Source organism: Microtus pennsylvanicus, chromosome 11, assembly GCF_037038515.1.
Source record: "Microtus pennsylvanicus isolate mMicPen1 chromosome 11, mMicPen1.hap1, whole genome shotgun sequence".
Taxonomy (NCBI): domain Eukaryota; kingdom Metazoa; phylum Chordata; class Mammalia; order Rodentia; family Cricetidae; genus Microtus; species Microtus pennsylvanicus.
In genome coordinates, this window is record NC_134589.1 from 58,750,699 (window position 1) to 58,764,642 (window position 13,944).

Consider the following 13,944-nt stretch of genomic DNA (forward strand, 5'->3'; position numbering starts at 1 on the left):
CAGAGAACTCTCACTAAAGAAAAGCTTTGGGAATGCAATGAATGTGGGAAAATGTTTGGCCAGCTCTCATATCTCAGTCAGCATAAAAAAGTCCACACTGGGGAAAAGCCCTATAAATGTAGTGAGTGTGGAAAAGCCTTCATTGCTTCTTCGTCACTGACGGTACATCAGAGGACTCACACTAGGGAGAAACCTTACCGGTGTAATGTCTGTGGAAAATCCTTTAGCCAGTGTGCCCGCCTTAATCAGCATCAAAGAGTCCAAACTGGAGAGAAAGCCTGTAAGTGCATCCAGCGTGGGAAAGCGTTTTGCGATAAATCCAAACTTGCACGACACCAGCAAGCACACAACGATGAGAAGACCTACAAATGTGGAGACTGTGGGAAAGTCTTCAGAAGTAAATACTATCTCAGTGTCCACCAGAAGCTCCACACTGAGGAGAAGCCATACAAGTGCAGTGAGTGTGGAAAATCTTTCAAGAATACCACAGTTTTTAATGTCCCTCAAAGAGTCCACACCGGAGAGAAACCCTTTCCCTGTAACGAATGTGGGCAGGCCTATAGGAGCAACTCAGGCCTCGTCGTGCACAGCCGGATAGCAAATCTCCCAGAGCATCCGAGAATCCATACAGGGGAGAAGCCCTATAAGTGTCATGAGTGTGGAAAAGCATTTATTAACTCTTTCTGCCTCACTGTCCACCACAGGATGCACGCAGGAGAGAAACCCTATGAGTGCAGCCAGTGTGAAAAGGCCTTCACGCGGTCTTCATCGCTCCTTATACACCAGCCTGTTCACACTGATGAGAAACCTTACCTGTGTAAGGAGTGCAGGGAGTCTTTCGGGATACAGTCGCACCTAACCGTGCATCAGAGGGTTCATTCTGGGGAGAAGCCGAGCAAATGCACTCACTGTGAGAGAGCGTTCTCCAAAATGACAGCTCTCAGGGAGCATCAGAAAATTGAGCCCGGAGTGAAGCCCTGTAAGTGTTCCGACTGTGGGAAGTCCTTCCTGACCAAGTCCTACCTCATCCTGCATCAGAGAAGGCACACTGGGGAAAGGCTGTACAGATGTGAGGGATGTGGAAAGGCCTTTAGAACTAGCTCCCACTTGACTGCGCACCTGAGAATGCACACCGGAGAAACGCTCTACAAGTGCGCTGACTGTGGGAAAGCCTTCAGGAGCAGCTCAAGCCTGGCCGTGCACCAGAAACGACATCAGAGAGGAACTCAGCCAATATAGGAATATTCAATGACAAAGTCTTGTGAGCTGTATTTAATAACTTTAGGGAACTTATCAGCAGAAATTAATTAGCTCCTGTACACTAAATTAAAAACTCTAAATATGAGTGTTAGAAGAATTTAATTATTTTCTTAGAAATAATTCAAAAGAGATTAAAAATAGACAAATGAAAACCTTCATCCATAGTTCATACGTTACTTATTCAACAAATTAAAGTTAATTGCCTTTATATATTTCTGCCTGTTTTTCTACGGGTTTGTCTTTTCTTAAATGCTTTGTATATTTTTCTATATTCTTTGTCTCATATGTAACAAATGTTTCTCTTAATTTAACATTTGTCTTTAAACTCCTATATAGTAAAGTCTCAACTTTTTCATTTTTACAGTGAAATTTTTCATCTTCTTGGGTTCTTGATTTTTTTATTTGAAAGCCTATCTTTGGTGCCTAAGTTATACATAATCTAGATTTGTTTGACATTTTTTGATAATTTAGTATTTACATCTTTAAATGTAAATCTAGACTGAATATCTGTTAAATGAGACTCAAAAGGACTATGAGCCTATGAAAAGATTTTAACCTACTTAGTACTCAGGGAAATTCAAATTTAAACTAATAAACTGAAACTTCTACTTTATAGAGTTGGAAAAATTTACCCTTTCCTTGAGGGTAGGGTTTCGCTCACAGAAAGGATATTGCTAGCATCTGTCTCGTGCTGTGCCCGCAAGTGTGCCAGTCAAACGATGAGATTCTATTGAGGTGGCAGCAGAGATGCAGAAGATGCTGCCTCCTAAGAAGAGAAGCATCCAGGATGGGGAAGAGTTTGCACCACTCTGTGCTGGCAAAGGGAAAACATTCTTAGAAGCTGATGAGAAGACACTGCAGTTAAACAGAGACTGTGTTAGAACAAGCTTGGGTTAGATGCTCAATGAAATGGCAAATCACTTATTGTGAAGAAAATTTGTAGTGTACATTTAGAAAAGAAAAGGATATCCAAAACATAAAATACATTGAACTGTTTTTTAGTCAGAAGGTGGTGGTATACCGGAAGGACAAGAGCCCACCCAAAGGGGCTTATAATGGCTGGAGTTAAACATTTTCAGCAACGGAATGAAGAATAAAACTCTATGAATTAACAATATCCATGGGTCTGTACGGTGCAAATAAGTAATTGAATTGCTGCCTTAGTTAGGGTTTCTGTTGCTGCAAAACACCATGACCAAAAAGCGAGTAGTTGGGAAGGAAAGGGTTTATTTGGCTTACACTTCCACAGGCTAGTCCATCACTGAGGGAAGCCAAGATAGGAGCTCAAACAGGACAGGCACCATGGCCATGGAGGGTGCTGCTTACCCACACTGCTATAAACCGGTTTTCTTATAGAACCCAGGACCACCACCCAGGGGCGGCACCACCCACAGTGGAAAATGCTCTATAGGCTGGTGTGCAGCCGATCTTACGGAGGCATTCTCTCAGATGGCTAAAGACTGTATTAAGTTGACATAAATCTAGCCAGTACAAATACATACAAAGCCAGCTTTCTCTCAAAGGAGAAATATAAAAATAACTGCAAATGAAACTCGCCATTAGTCAAATACCACAGTAATAGTTGTTACACGCAAAATGTATACTCAATCCGTGGCGGCAAGCGTGCGAAGAAACGTGCGCGGTCGATAGTATGCCCACCCCTAGCTCTTTATTATTGTAAAAGGGAGGAGAGTGGCTTTACAATGCAGAAACTCAGCCGGACCCCTTGCAACCACGCAATCGAAGTGGTAAAGCCTGCTAACGGCGTGCACCTCCTCCGCCTCGGGATGCTGAGATGGGCACGCCATTCCCTTAGAGGATGAGGAGGGGAGAATGTGAGGGAAAGCAGATGGATAGTAAACCTCCCGAAGACTAAAAGTGAGCTACGTCTCAGACAAAGCCACGGTTTTCCCGTGGCGGTAAAACCACGCCCTGAGAGGTGGCTGCGCCTGGCGGGCAGGGCTGAGACTGCAGAGCTGGCTCCGCCCCTTCACCTGGCTGTCAGCAGCGGAACGCTTATGGCGGTGGGTGCGGTTACTATTTTTTATGATGCTACTCTTTTCCATGATATCCAGTTTTCAGCACTTTTAAGTTTTATAGCTAGAGACGGAAGAGAAAAAAAATGGCACAACTCGGAGCGTTCTGTTCCAGTGCTGTTTCAGTCATCTTGGGCAGTTTTCCTTGCTCCCCCGCCCTGGGGACAGAACCTGCCTCCCGGCTGCCTCCGCAACTCTCCGCGCAGGTCCCGGAGGAGGAGGAGGAGGAGTTGCACCAGGAAGCTGCCAGAATGTTGGAGTGTTAGAGGATCAAAAATCTTCTTGCGTCTGGGACCTCGTGGCGCAATGGTAGCGCGTCTGACTCCAGATCAGAAGGTTGCGTGTTCAAATCACGTCGGGGTCATATGTACCTCTTTTCCCGTGAGAGTTTGTTGTTTCAGTGAACTAGAGAGGCCACAGTGGTGATATTTTCAAATATATAGAAAAGACTTACCTAAAGTTTCTCTACCCTGACAGAGAACTTGACTCCTTAATGCAAACCCCCTCCCCCCACCGACTACTATGGCAATTAAGCGAAAAGACCAAATCAGTTCACCGAAGGTGAAACAAACAGGAGCTAGAAACGTTGGCAGAGTGCTTGTATAAGTCATTTAAAAACTATATGAACAGAAACAACAGAATGGAAGTTAAATTTTAAATTAAACTCTGAGTTGTGTTAGATTGGCTGGTTAGGTTTATTCTGGGTGTCGGGGCTTAATACATTTAAGCGGAGGTTGGGGACCAAAAGTTTTTCGCTGAAGTCCTTTGCTCTCCACTTCAAGTCCTCCACATTCCAAGCTGTGGAGTACAGCGGAGACTAAAACAGGAATGAAAGGAATTAAAATGATGATAAAAGAATTTTTTTTTCACTCAGCTGGCTTAGGGAGGTTTTCTGGCACATTCGTGACGCTGGTGTTTTCTTTAGCATAACTAAAGTAGCAGGTTTTAAGTGGATTCTAAGTCTTGGTCCCCTAAGACAGGAAACAGCTTTGCATTCCTTCACAACTCCTATAATTCATGTTTAATTCAGTGCTAAATATAAACTCTAAATTCATTAGACTCTTCAACCTTTCAAACTTTTTATAGTCAATGAATCTCTCTTCAGCGTTCTACCCTAAGGATTAACTCTGTGGAAACGCTTTTAATATCTAATGTTCAAGATTGTGAATTGATAAAAATTTCCCCTTCTCTTATGAATAAATGAGATTCTAGAAGGCCTCGTCAGATAATATTCTATCTTTGCAATTTCCTCTTTATTACAAAAGCAGATTTTGCTGGTATGTATGTGTGTGTATGTGTGTGTACAGGTTTTCAGTAGTCGGTTTTAAACTTGAACTCATTTAAAATTAGCAAGGATTTGTTTCCCGGTTATACAAATATCAAAATAATCATACATTTTATAAAAGTCGAAACAAAAATGTGTATTTACACACACGCACTCTAGTCAGCTTCATCACTACAATAAGGGGTTAATTTCATAAAGAAAAAAAACCCGACGTATTAACTCACAGCCACGGAGGCTGAAGGTGCAAACAGTATAGTAGGAACTCTGACAGAGGTCCCAGAATCGTGTAGGAGAGGAATGGTCACTTTCTAAGCACTAAACTCAGAGAGATCGAGAGAGACAGGCTCACTCCTTTCATAACAAGGCAGTCATGAGAACTAGGAAGAAAATTGTCAGTCATCCCCATCAACTTAGACCATGAAACTCAATATGGACAGTTCAAAAGAACCGCCATATACGGGCTGCCCATGCATGCTTCAGCATTGCCAGGGCAGTCATGAGAACTAACTACCCAGGGCTTGTAGGACAATTCCCATCTCCAGTAGCTGCCAGACCTCCACAAGGCCCCTTCTCCTAAGGTTCTGTCCCTGCTCCAATCATGCATTCTGCAAAGCGCGTTCCGTTCTGCCCCTCCGATCCCACCACACTGAGGACGAGATACACCCCCGCAGGAACACGTTTCAGGCTTATGTCTCTGAGCCAGGGCAGCCGCCTCAACGGGTGCCCAGTGAGTGGTTGACATTATGACCTTTTGATTGGAGGGATTTCGAGCTTCCAACTTATACTAAAGGTGGGAAAACTACTGAGTATTTCCAAGTGAAATTAATTCTCTAAGGTTTAAGACGGAAGCTGAAGAGAGCCCAACTTGCAGTCTAGCACTGCCCCCTGGTGGCTAATGGGAAAACGACATGACCACTAGGCTTGCCCACGGTTTTAACAACACACGGAACCAACTTGCACACCAGGGTATCCTCACCTGTCTGCTGGTACATCTTTTCCAAGTCTGTAAGATTCAATGTCTTAGAAATGCTTTCTAGAAGAAGCCACTGTTCCAAAGTAGTCTGTCAGAGTGAATTTATGAGAACCAGAGTCAAGACCTGGGTCACAGAATTAGCGGGGCCTGGTTACCATCACAGCTGTGTATGGTTACACCTTACACGATCCACTTTGCCTGTCTCCTTTCATTCTGGGCAGGGCATAAGCCAATCTCTCAGGTGCAAGGTATCCCCCTGAGCCAGACTGCCTGCTAGCAGGAGGCTATAGCCCGTTGTTCTGTTTTTCCAGAAAAAGCCCCACAAAAATAAAAGTCAAAATTAACAAGCAAAAGATCAATAAGATAAGAGAGAGAGAGAATCAAAAAGAAAAAAGAAAAATGAAACAAAAAATCCACTGAATTGATTTGTTCATTTTGTGTTAACCCATCAATTACTCCTCGGCATAGCACCTGCCCTGCAGTGTGGTTGACTTGCCCCGTGACGCTCCACTGGAGAACACTGGTTTTCCCTTGGCCAGTGGGTGTCAGTTGTAGGTAGGGACCTGGTTCAGAGTGTGAGTCTTATCGAGCTCCCCCTCTCAGTGCTAGAACCCGGTTTAACCTGAACCTGTGCAGGCCGTGTGCATGCTGCCGGTCTCTGTGAGTTCATGTGAACATGACTTCTGCTGTGTCTGGAAGCCTGTTTCCTTGGAATCATTCATTGCCTCTGGCTCTCACAATCTCTCTGCGGCTGCCTGAGTCTTGTAGGGCGGGATTTGATGAAAACATCCCATTTAGGACCGAGGGCGCTCCAAAGTCCATCTTTGCACGGTATCCAATTGTGAGTCCCTGTGTTAATTCCCATCTACAGCAAGGAAAAGCTTCTCTAATGTGAACTGAGGAAGGCACTGATCTACAGGTATGGCGGTACGTCTGTAGGAGTCATTTTATTGCTATGTTCCTTTAACAGAGTTTAACAGTATTTGCTTTTCCCCTAGGCCCAGCGCTTTGTCTAGTCTCAGGCTCCTGGACACTCTAATAGCGTCAGGTATGGGTTCTTTCTCATGGAGTGGGTCTTAAATCCAATCAGAATGGTTGGTTACCCCCATAATCTAAATCTAGATAATCTAAATCTAAATCTAGATAATCTCTCACAAGCAGGGATCAGAGTTTGTCTTGTAGGTGAGGTCTAGATCCTCTCCAGTTGACAGTAAGTTGTCCATCCCTTGTCAACTTGACACCCAAACAATATGGTATTTAAATAATCACCTTCCACCCTTGTCCCCATAGGCTCACATCCATCTCACAATGCAAAATGTAGTCATCAAAAGTCCCCATGATCTTTAAGTTCAACACTCTTCAAAAGTCCCCGTTTCACCTGAGAGCTAAGGCAGTTCCTGAACTGTGAATACCTTACAGTCAAAAGTAAGCTACATAGTTATGATATACAGTGGTGTAGAATAAGCATTTCATCCCAAAAGGGAAGGATGGAGGCAGATCAAGGAACGATCGCGTCAAAGCAAGACCCAAACCAGTAAAGAAAAAGTCAGATCCTCCCGGTTCAGGTCTGGAAAGAGAGAATAACTCCCAAAAGCTCCTCTGATCTTTACCTATATGCTATAGGTGTGTGTGACATGCACATACACACATGCATATGCACACACACGCATACCACACACACATGTGTGTGTGTATATAATCATACATACACAAAATAAAGAAATGTAAAGAAAGGCTCAGCCCAGATAGACTACAAAATCTGACCATGCTCTTAGAAAGAACTAACACAGAAAAGGAAGGACTACTTCCAAACTCTTTTCAGTATTATCCTGATACCAAAGGCAGATAAAAGCACAGTAAAAAAGAAGATCACACAACAATCTTCCCTGATAAGCAGAGATTAAAAACACATGCAATAAAATACAATTGAATTCAAGAACACATCAAAAAGAGCACTCACCACAATCAATTTGGCTTCATTTCAGGGTTGCAGAGACAACCTAATTAGTATCTATAATAAATAACATAATAACATAGACTCCAGGATGAAAGTCACACAAGCATTTCAACAGATGCAGGAACGGCCTTTGACAAACTCCAACATCCCTTCATCTTAAAGAAAAAAGACACTGGGAAGAGAAGGAGCACATATAGACATAATAAAGGCTATTTACGACGATTCTATAGGCAGAAAAGTCGGAAGTATTTCCACCAGAACCAAGAACAAGACAAGGGTGTCCAAACTTTCCACCCCTGTTCAAAATAGTCCTTAAAGTCTGAGAGCAGCAAGGCATGAGGAAAACATAAAGAGAATACACACAGGAAAGGGCGAGGTTCAAGGACACTTACGGACTGTGGTGGTTTGAATGTAATTGACCCCCAGAAGCTCATATGGAGTGACACTATTAGGAGGTGTGGCTCTGTTGGAGACAGTGCGTCATTATGAGGGTGGACTTTGAGGTCTCACATATGCTCAAGCCACACCTAGAGTCTCAGACTACTTTGTGTTGTCTGCAGGATCAAGATGTAGCCCCTCCTCTCTCAGCTCCCTCTCCAGCACCATGTCTGCCTGTGTGCTACTGTGTCCCGCCATAATGATAATGGGCTAAGCCTCTGAGCTATAAGCAAGCCCTAACTAAATGCTTTCCTTTATAAGAGTTGCCATGGTCACCATGTCTCTGCACAGCAATAGAAACCCTAACTAAGACACAGATGATATGATTCTATATGTAAAATGCTAAATGCTCCACCAGGAAACTGTCAAGAGTCAATAAACATTTTTAGTACACTGACAAGGCACAAATTTAACATACAAAATCAGAAGCCTTAATATACACCAATGCTAAGCATACAGAAGCAGAAATCAGAGAAATGATTCTATTCACAATAACCTCAAAAACAATAAAACACTTTGGAATAAACCTAACCAAGGAAGTGAAAATTTTATACAAAGCAAACTTTAAAATGGCAAAGGAAGGAATTGAGGGAAACACAGGAAAGACCTCCCATATTCATGGGTTGGAAGAATTAATACTCTAAAAATGACGTCCTACCAAAATCAATCTACAGATTTAAAGCAACACTCATCAAAATCCTGGGGCCAGTCTTCACAGAAAGAGAGAAAGCAATCTTAAAGTCCATACGGAGTATCAGGTGTGGAGATGTATACCTTTAATCCCAGCACTCAGGAATCAGAAGCAAGGGAATCCTTTTTAGTCCAAGGCCAGGCTGGTCTACACAGCAAGTTCCTGGATATCTAGAGCCCCATGGTGAGACCCTGTATCCAAGAAAAGCATCAAATGAAAACATAAAATAATCTAGACAGCCAAAACCACCATGAGCAAAAGCAATAATGCGAGCAGTAGCATGCTATCTGATTTCAAGCCATACTACAGTCGTAGGAGAAACAGCTTTGTACTGACCAGAAACAGACAGGTAGGTCTGCGGGCTAGAATAGAGGAGCCAGGTAGGAGCCCACACATCTACAGCCACCTGATTATTTTAATTAAAATATAATTAAATAATTCCCCCTCTTATCTTTCCTCTAACCCCTTTCATGACCCCCCACTCCCTTTCAAATGCTTGGCCTCCTGTTTTTTAATTGTTATACACACACACATACAAGCATACACACACACACACACACACACACACACACACATAAAACCTGCTGAGTTGTTCTAGTGTTGCTTGTATGTCTATGATTCCAGGGCTAACCACTTGATATCTGATAACCAATTAAAGGGGAAGATCCCTGGGTAAGACGAATGCTCCCTTTCTCAGCATTCCCTGGTTGTCCGTAGTTCTTTAAGAGTGAATACCCGTGATGTTTACCCATTCTCTGTTAGCTTGTCTATTGGTGTTGACCGTGTTCAGGTCTTGTTTAGGTAAGCCATGTTGTTGGATGTCACGTGTAAAGCTTTCTTGTCATTTAGAAACAGCCCACTCTCACAGATGTCCTGGTCTCTGGCTCCTGCGGTCTGTCCACCCCACCTTTCTGCAGTGTTCCCTGAGCCTTGGGGTCAGGAGTTGTGTTGTAGATGGATCCATTGGGGCTGGACACGCCATAATCAATTGTTCTCTGCATTTTGATCAGTTGTGGTTTGCTGTAATGCTTCATCTATTCAAAACTAAAGCTTCTCTTATGAGGGGTGGGGACTATGCTTATCTCTGGGTATAAGAATACGTATTTGGTATGCAGTTAGGAATTTCTGAGAAAATAAGGCTAGTTGCACAAAAATTAAGGCCAGCCATCAACAAGTGGGACCTTATGAAATTAGAAGACCTCTGTAGAGCAAAGTCAAGTTAATTGAGAGAAAGGAAAGGAGTCTTCACCATTTGATGGAGAACTAGTATACAGAATATACAAAGAACTCAAGAAACTAAACATCAGGAAAGCAACCAACCCAATCAGAAAATTAATTATAGAATTAAACAGATTTTTCCCCAAATAAGAAATACAAATTGATAGCAAACATTTTGTAAAGTGTTCAGACCCTTAATCAATATAGAAAAGCAAATTATAGCTACTCTTATGCCGATCAGAATGGTTATAATCAATTACTAATCAATTTTAAGCAGAAAGACATGGTTATCACATGACCTAGTTTCAAAATATTTTACAGAGCCATAATGACAAAAACAGAAATATAATAGAGGACACAGGCACGGACGCCCTATTCAATAAATGATGCTGGTAAAACTAGATATTCATCTTCAGAAGAATGAAATTATCTCTCATCATGAGCCAAACCATCAATTCAAACTGGATCAAAGTCCCTACCTTGAAATCATAAATGTTGAAACTGGTAAAGGAAAATATAGGGGAAACACTTTGGAATATAGGTTTGTGCAAGAAATTTCTGACTAGCACAGCAATTAGGCCCAGAAATTGGCAAACTGGATTACTTTAAAGCACTGGTTTTCAATCCTCCTAACGCTGTGACCCTTTAATACAGTTCCTCATGTTGTGGCGACCCTCAGCCATAAAATTATTTTTGTGGCTACTTCATAACTGTAATTTCGCTGCCATTATGACTCATAATGTAAATATCTATGCTTTCCGATGGTCTTAGGTGACCCCTCTGAAAGGGTCATTAGAGGCTGAATAACCCCTACTGCTTTCGGGGGAACAGCCTCCAGCAGCACAGGGTTACCTGGGGAACAGCCTCCAGCAGCACAGGGTTACCTGGGGAACAGCCTCCATCAGCACAGGGTTACCTGGGGGCAGCCTCCATCAGCACAGGTTACCTGGGGAACAGCCTCCAGCAGCACAGGGTTACCTGGGGGCAGCCTCCATCAGCACAGGTTACCTGGGGAACAGCCTCCAGCAGCACAGGGTTACCTGGGGAACAGCCTCCAGCAGCACAGGGTTACCTGGGGAACAGCCTCCAGCAGCACTGGGTTACCTGGGAACAGCCTCCAGCAGCACAGGGTTACCTGGGAACAGCCTCCAGCAGCACAGGGTTACCTGGGAACAGCCTCCATCAGCACAGGGTTACCTGGGGGACAGCCTCCAGCAGCACAGGGTTACCTGGGAACAGCCTCCAGCAGCACAGGGTTACCTGGGAACAGCCTCCAGCAGCACAGGGTTACCTGGGGGACAGCCTCCAGCAGCACAGGGGGGACAGCCTCCAGCAGCACAGGTTACCTGGGGACAGCCTCCAGCAGCACAGGTTACCTGGGGACAGCCTCCAGCAGCACAGGGCTTTCACAGAAATCCATGGAGTCGGCGAGGTTAAACTTTTCTATCTGAGGGGGTTAGAGAAAAAGGCACTCACAAGCTCTCTTAATCGTTTTCTTCTTTATTCTCTCTCTATAGTCTCTCTTTTTATTTTCTCTCTCCTCTCATGTTGTTTTACACATTTTATATCTCAACAGAATCTTCCAGACAGTACAAGAATCAAAATGATTGCATTCCGCCAGGCGGTGGTGGCGCACGCCTTTAATCCCAGCACTTGGGAGGCAGAGGTAGGCGGATCTCTGTGAGTTCGAGACCAGCCTGGTCTATAAGAGCTAGTTCCAGGACAGGCTCCAAAGCCACAGAGAAACCCTGTCTCGAAAAACCAAAATAAATAAATAAACAACACAAATGATTGCATTCCATTTTTCAAGTGAATGATTACAGGTTAAAACATGTTTTTCATCTCCCTACGTGACTAAACATTTTATGTATTACAGGTGAAAAACAGATTTTCCCAAGATCCCACATACGATCATACCCAAGCAACTTGTTATAGATTAACCATGGGGGCAAACAAGGTGTTCTCATCGGGTCATTTCCTGGCAGATTGCTTTTTGCAATTACAAAGAAAGGGCCAATTACTTTATTACTTATCTTGAAATGTAATTTTTTTTTTGATTTTTCGAGACAGGGTTTCTCTGTGGTTTTGGTTCCTGTCCTGGAACTAGCTCTTGTAGACCAGGCTGGTCTCGAACTCACAGAGATCCGCCTACCTCTGCCTCCCAAGTGCTGGGATTAAAGGCGTGCGCCACCACCGCCCGGCTTGAAAGGTAATCTTATAAGGAATCACAAACCTAAACTTTCATATATGAAAAAGAATTATTCCGCTCTATTTTAAGTCTTTAGGGTGCATATCCATTCACTAATAGTATATGTGTGTATACATATACATATACATCAGGAGATTGAGGGCAGAAATGGGTATAAGGAATTAATCATCACGTTTGGTCATTAACCAAATTTCGCAAGGAGAGTACAGCAGCCAGTAATAATTGGGCTGCTTTGTTCTTGTTCCTTGACCTTAAAGAGTTCCGCATTCAGCTATGTGTCTTTCTAAAACTTTAGATTGTCTTCTTGGGCTTTTCACCTCAAAGTTATTTAACAAAATCATCTTAGTCTAACTTTGTTATTTTTAAAGCTTTGTTTCAGCTGTGATGCCCTCCGAGACCCGTGAACACATCCTAACATTAAGGTTAAAAGAATTTAAATTAGCTGGGCTACTGGGACTCAATTGTTAGTCATTAACTCGAGCTAAAATCCATGCAGCTCCTTAGGTGAAACATATCCTTGTATTTATTTTTATCCAGCAAAACTCTGTATAAGCTACTATTATTTGTGTCAAAGTAGACAGTACAGCTTAGGGACAGGTCATCTTGACAATCCACAGGTAAAAATGCCCAGTAGAACAGGATGTTTGCAGGAGATAAACACACTATATTACAGACAATGGAGATCTCCCCCACGTCCACTCACACCATGCTAGATACCAGAGAAAGAGAGCCGCCGTAAACAAGTAAAGGCACAGAAGAAGGAAAAGACTTCTGGGGTTTGTAGTCCTGTGGTCTTGCCTAAACGAGACTGGCCCCTCAGAGGATTCTCTTCTGGTGGGTTGACACCTGGAACTTCAAGTACAACTTGCTGCTCCTCCGGTTTGGCCAATAGCAACGCTCCCCCTACACACACCCACACCCCTGTAGGTCACGACCCACGGTAGCTGAGAACCACTGGTGTAAGCCATATAAAAAAAACTACAGGAACTAAACACCAAAGCAATAAATGGGCCCAAAGGTGGATTCCCAATAGAAGACATAAAAATGATCGATAATTTTTTTTAAAGTGTTTGACATCCTTCTCTACCAGAAAAATACAACTTTGAGATTCTATCTCACTCCAGTTAGAAGAGTTATCATCAAGAAAATGTCAACAAATACTTTTAGGGCTGCAGGGAAAGAAGATGTCTTTGATGAGACAGTGTAATGGACTGCAGCCACTGTGGAAACCAGGGTGGAAAATTATCAAAAAAATAATAGAAATAGTTCTTTTCACAAGGCAAGGAAACAGAATCAGCTTAGATGTCCACCAGCCTTAATTACTGTCCTGGTCTTCATTCCTTTCCTCCATTCAGTGACTGGTTGGTGTTTGTTCTTGTTTTCCAAAGTCCTCCATTATAACGTTAGTTGTTAACATTTATTATTCACTATTAATACCCATTATTAACATTTGTTTAGTTACGTGTGTGTATGTGTCTCACATGTATGCAGGAGCCTGTGGAGGTCAGAAGAGGCAGCAGATTCCCTGCAGTTACAGACAACTTTGAGTCATCTTGTGGGTGCTAGAAGCTGAAACCAGGTCTTCTGTAAGAATAATAAGCACTCTTAATTCCTAAGCCATCTCTCCATTCTTGTCTTTTCCATGTTATGTAGCCCGTGCTAACCTTGAACTGACTGCGTACACTTGGCTGACCTCACACAGAGACTCAACTCTCCCCTACTTTTGCATCTGGTTTTGATGATCCCATGCGTTTAACTGGTTTTGCTTTTGTGAGCATGAGTAGGGAAAGAAATTGATATTTTAGCATTGGGGGAGTCCACACAGAAATTCTGGAAATACAAGAAAAAGAAACTCAGTGAGCGGAACAGGAAAGCAG

General features: G+C 43.0%; 1 non-coding gene across 1 annotated transcript; it reads left to right on the forward strand.

Moving 5' to 3' along the window:
* Positions 1–3,588: 3,588 nt before the first annotated feature.
* Positions 3,589–3,660, forward strand: Trnaw-cca (transfer RNA tryptophan (anticodon CCA)). The gene has a single exon. It is a non-coding gene; the product is annotated as a tRNA-Trp (tRNA).
* Positions 3,661–13,944: the final 10,284 nt, after the last annotated feature.